The sequence below is a fragment of the Corella eumyota genome, chromosome 4 (genome assembly GCF_963082875.1).
Source record: "Corella eumyota chromosome 4, kaCorEumy4.1, whole genome shotgun sequence".
NCBI classification, from domain to species: domain Eukaryota; kingdom Metazoa; phylum Chordata; class Ascidiacea; order Phlebobranchia; family Corellidae; genus Corella; species Corella eumyota.
This window is the reverse complement of record NC_137493.1, coordinates 14,277,634-14,283,872: the sequence shown is the minus strand read 5'-3', so window position 1 is coordinate 14,283,872 and position 6,239 is coordinate 14,277,634.

The following is a 6,239-nucleotide window of genomic DNA, read 5'->3' as shown; positions in this document are numbered from 1 at the left end:
GTCCAATTACCGTGTTTACAAAATATTTTTCGAAAATATTAATATTCATAAAAGTTATGAAACTTTTATTAAAAATTTATGAAATCTTATAACCTAAAATTTTGTATTTTATTAGACGCGCATTGGCCTAACTAACATTCAAGATAAAACATTTCGCGAAAATTTTGAGTAAAACAAAAGTTTGAGGTAATTTTTATTTTGGGTTTAATTAGGTCACGTGATATTTTTGGCCAATGATATTGCATACAAATTTTTTGAAAAAAAATAAAAAATTTTAAATCGAAAAATAATTGTTGTGTTAGAACCGCACAGGTCCAATTACCGTGTTTACAAAATATTTTTCGAAAATATTAATATTTATAAAAGTTATGAAACTTTTATTAAAAATTAATGAAATCTTAAAACCTAAAATTTTGTATTTTATTAGACGCGCATTGGCCTAACTAACATTCAAGATAAAACATTTCGCGAAAATTTTCAGTAAAACAAAAGTTTGAGGTAATTTTTATTTTGGGTTTAATTAGGTCACGTGATATTTTTGGCCAATGATATTGCATACAAATTTTTTGAAAAAAAATAAAAATTTTAAATTGAAAAATAATTGTTGTGTTAGAACCGCACAGGGCCAATTACCGTGTTTACAAAATATTTTTCGAAAATATTAATATTCATAAAAGTTATGAAACTTTTATTAAAAATTTATGAAATCTTATAACCTAAAATTTTGTATTTTATTAGACGCGCATTGGCCTAACTAACATTCAAGATAAAACATTTCGCGAAAATTTTGAGTAAAACAAAAGTTTGAGGTAATTTTTATTTTGGGTTTAATTAGGTCACGTGATATTTTTGGCCAATGATATTGCATACAAATTTTTTGAAAAAAAATAAAAATTTTAAATTGAAAAATAATTGTTGTGTTAGAACCGCACAGGGCCAATTACCGTGTTTACAAAATATTTTTCGAAAATATTAATATTCATAAAAGTTATGAAACTTTTATTAAAAATTTATGAAATCTTAAAACCTAAAATTTTGTATTTTATTAGACGCGCATTGGCCTAACTAACATTCAGGATAAAACATTTCGCAAAAATGTTCAGTAAAACAAAAGTTTGAGGTAATTTTTATTTTGGGTTTAATTAGGTCACGTGATATTTTTGGCCAATGATATTGCATACAAATTTTTTGAAAATAATTAAAAATTTTAAATCAAAAAATAATTGTTGTGTTAGAACCGCACAGGTCCAATTACCGTGTTTACAAAATATTTTTCGAAAATATTAATATTCATAAAAGTTATGAAACTTATATTAAAAATTTATGAAATCTTAAAACCTAAAATTTTGTATTTTATTAGACGCGCATTGGCCTAACTAACATTCAAGATAAAACATTTCGCGAAAATTTTCAGTAAAACAAAAGTTTGAGGTAATTTTTATTTTGGGTTTAATTAGGTCACGTGATATTTTTGGCCAATGATATGGCATACAAATTTTTTTAAAAAAATAAAAAAAATTTTAAATCAAAAAATAATTGTTGTGTTAGAACCGCACAGGGCCAATTACCGTGTTTACAAAATATTTTTCGAAAATATTAATATTCATAAAAGTTATGAAACTTTTATTAAAAATTTATGAAATCTTAAAACCTAAAATTTTGTATTTTATTAGACGCGCATTGGCCTAACTAACATTCAAGATAAAACATTTCGCGAAAATTTTGAGTAAAACAAAAGTTTGAGGTAATTTTTATTTTGGGTTTAATTAGGTCACGTGATATTTTTGGCCAATGATATTGCATACAAATTTTTTGAAAAAAAATAAAAATTTTAAATTAAAAAATAATTGTTGTGTTAGAACCGCACAGGGCCAATTACCGTGTTTACAAAATATTTTTCGAAAATATTAATATTCATAAAAGTTATGAAACTTTTATTAAAAATTTATGAAATCTTATAACCTAAAATTTTGTATTTTATTAGACGCGCATTGGCCTAACTAACATTCAAGATAAAACATTTCGCGAAAATTTTCAGTAAAACAAAAGTTTGAGGTAATTTTTATTTTGGGTTTAATTAGGTCACGTGATATTTTTGGCCAATGATATTGCATACAAATTTTTTGAAAAAAAATAAAAAATTTTAAATCGAAAAATAATTGTTGTGTTAGAACCGCACAGGTCCAATTACCGTGTTTACAAAATATTTTTCGAAAATATTAATATTTATAAAAGTTATGAAACTTTTATTAAAAATTAATGAAATCTTAAAACCTAAAATTTTGTATTTTATTAGACGCGCATTGGCCTAACTAACATTCAAGATAAAACATTTCGCGAAAATTTTGAGTAAAACAAAAGTTTGAGGTAATTTTTATTTTGGGTTTAATTAGGTCACGTGATATTTTTGGCCAATGATATTGCATACAAATTTTTAAAAAAAAATTAAAAATTTTACATCGAAAAATAATTGTTGTGTTGGAACCGCACAGGTCCAATTACCGTGTTTACAAAATATTTTTCGAAAATATTAATATTCATAAAAGTTATGAAACTTTTATTAAAAATTTATGAAATCTCAAAACCTAAAATTTTGTATTTTATTAGACGCGCATTGGCCTAACTAACATTCAAGATAAAACATTTCGCGAAAATTTTCAGTAAAACAAAAGTTTGAGGTAATTTTTATTTTGGGTTTAATTGGGTCACGTGATATTTTTGGCCAATGATATTGCATACAAATTTTTTGAAAAAAAATAACAAATTTTAAATCGAAAAATAATTGTTGTGTTAGAACCGCACAGGTCCAATTACCGTGTTTACAAAATATTTTTCGAAAATATTAATATTTATAAAAGTTATGAAACTTTTATTAAAAATTAATGAAATCTTAAAACCTAAAATTTTGTATTTTATTAGACGCGCATTGGCCTAACTAACATTCAAGATAAAACATTTCGCGAAAATTTTGAGTAAAACAAAAGTTTGAGGTAATTTTTATTTTGGGTTTAATTAGGTCACGTGATATTTTTGGCCAATGATATTGCATACAAATTTTTTGAAAAAAAATAAAAATTTTAAATTGAAAAATAATTGTTGTGTTAGAACCGCACAGGTCCAATTACCGTGTTTACAAAATATTTTTCGAAAATATTAATATTCATAAAAGTTATGAAACTTTTATTAAAAATTTATGAAATCTTAAAACCTAAAATTTTGTATTTTATTAGGCGCGCATTGGCCTAACTAACATTCAAGATAAAACATTTCGCGAAAATTCTCAGTAAAACAAAAGTTTGAGGTAATTTTTATTTTGGGTTTAATTAGGTCACGTGATATTTTTGACCTATGATATTGCATACAAATTTTTTGAAAAAAAATAACAAATTTTAAATCGAAAAATAATTGTTGTGTTAGAACCGCACAGGTCCAATTACCGTGTTTACAAACTATTTTTTGAAAATATTAATATTCATAAAAGTTATGAAATTTTTATTAAAAATTTATGAAATATTAAAACCTAAAATTTTGTATTTTATTAGACGCGCATTGGCCTAACTAACATTCAAGATAAAACATTTCGCGAAATTTTGAGTAGAACAAAAGTTTGAGGTAATTTTTATTTTGGGTTTAATTAGGTCAAAAGGTCGCTCGAACAATTCAATGTACGCGAAATAAAAAAATGTTTTTTTGTTCTTTTAATTATTTTCGAAAATTTCTTTATCTTGAGCATTAGTTATCCCAAAACAGTTCTAAAATAATTTAAAAATCAATGTCATAAATTTGTCATAACTCTCGGAAACATTAATGTTTGCTAAAAAATTTTTGCAAGCACGGCTGTTAGAACAGTGCGGTTTTATTGGTATAGTTATCTTTTGATTTAAAAAAAAAAAATTTTTTTTAAAACTTTTTTACTAGTGTGCTAGGTCACGTGATCATATGACCGGCCCTATGTACGCAAAATACAAAAAATTGGTAAGTTGATAATTTTGAGGAGTCTAAGTTGGGAACCAAACCTTGGAACTCAGTACTGAGTGTTGTGGGCCTTTCGCACTGAGCTAACTGCCACGACCTTTCAATGTTGCAAAATTGTATACATAGCTTAAGTAAGCACTTGTAATAATAAAAAAACTAGATTTATTTGATAAATAAAATATGGTTCGAAAATATTTGATTATTTTTAACATAAATTTTTATAAATAAAAAAAGATATGCATAAACATTAACTAAGAATATTACAAACCTTTGATTTTTAATAAACAAACAAGCATCTATATATATAATACAAACAAAAACTAATATTTAACCCAGTTTTAAGTTGGTGATATTAGGATATAAATTATAGTAAATTTCAAATTCTTAAAATTGATTTTTATTAAATAAACAAGCATTTAAATATGATAAATAAACGAAAATTATTTTTCTAATATGTTTTTTAATTACTTATATTTTAAAATACGTCATACCAAATTTTTAATGCTTAATGTCGAACTTTAATTTTTAATGAACAAACCAGCATTGAAATATAAAAAACAAACAAGAATTATTTTTTAATTTATTTTCGAATTATAAATATTATAAGATAAAACCAACCAAAATTTAAAAACCTAATAACAATCTTTAAATTTAAATAAACAAACATCTATTAATTAGTAATTAGTGACAAAAATTAAATTCGTTTTTGAGTTACTAATATCATGATATACAATTGACAAAAATATAAAAAATTAATAACAACCTTTAAATTTTATTAAACAAACACCTATTATTAAGTAATTAGTGATAAAAATTAAAATTTTAATTTATTTTTGAGTTAGTAATATCATAATATACAATTGACCAAGATTTAAAAAATTAACAACAACCTTTAAATTTTAATAAACAAACACCTATTAATTAGTAATTAGTGATAATTAAATGTCGTAAATAGGAGGTTTGCGATTCGTTGGGATAATAACAAATATACTAAAATTTAGAACTTTTAGTTTTAAAGAACAAAAGTTATCGTCTTTCAAAATTCTGACTAGAAAGAATAAAAACAATAATAATAATAAATACACTGACAATAACAATATGTTTCGAAATCTAAGATTTCGAACCATAATAATGTATCTGATTTATTTTTTTAAATAATTAACTTTTTTGGTGATGAATATACGTTTATATGTTAAGTTTCGATGTAGTTGTTGGTGGCTCGCCGGTAAGGCTTTAAACTCAGGTACGATACGTCAGTGCTTTAAACCCAGCTACGATAAATTTACTCTTAAACAAAAATTATTAATAACATAGAACTTACGTTGCAGACAATATACTTATCAATTAACGCTCATAACTAATTTATTATTTAAAAAATATTTCTGGTGCTCACTAAAGACTTAAACTTTTTTGAGACAGCATTGGTTGTAACGATCCACATAGAAAAGAATTTAAAATTAAAATTTTTGCGGTATTACAACAACGAATGCGAATTTTAGCGTATAATCACACAATTAAAAAAAGTATGTGAAAAAAATTAAAAATAACCATACTTGAGCACAAAACAATAAACTCCTAACCCTTTTATATGTATTGTCACATTTTTCTCTACATTTTAACTTTGCTTATATTGGTACTATGTAATATAAGCCAAAAAAATATCTCAAAAAAATTAAAAATTTTAAATTAAATGTTAACAATACCAATATGACTGCAAATGTCATAACCCGAAATTGAACTTTATATTGAATGTGCATTGACCTAACTAACATACAAGTTAAAGAAATTCGAACCAATTTTGAGTAAAACAAAAGTTACAGCTAATTTTTATAGGCCAATATGACCCCATTTGATCTTATATTGGTGCTATGTAATATAAGCTAAAAAAAATATCTCAAAAAAAATTTAAAAATAAATTTTAACAAAACCAATATGACCGGGTTGATTAAACTAACATATTTTTTAAAAAATTCTGAAAAATATTAATAATTAATAAAGTTATGACACATTTACTAATTGTTTGCTAAATGTCAAAACCCGAAATTAAACATTGTATTGGATGTGCATTGATCTAACTAACATGCAGGATAAAAAAATCCAAACCAATTTCGAGTAAAACAAAAGTTACAGCTAATTTTTATTTGGTATTTACACTATCTATGCTTGAAAAGAAACCCTTTGTCTACTTACAGCATAATCTCTAAATTTAGAAATAACATGCCCAATTTTTATTAAATTATTTTTATTTTTTATTTAAACCTTCG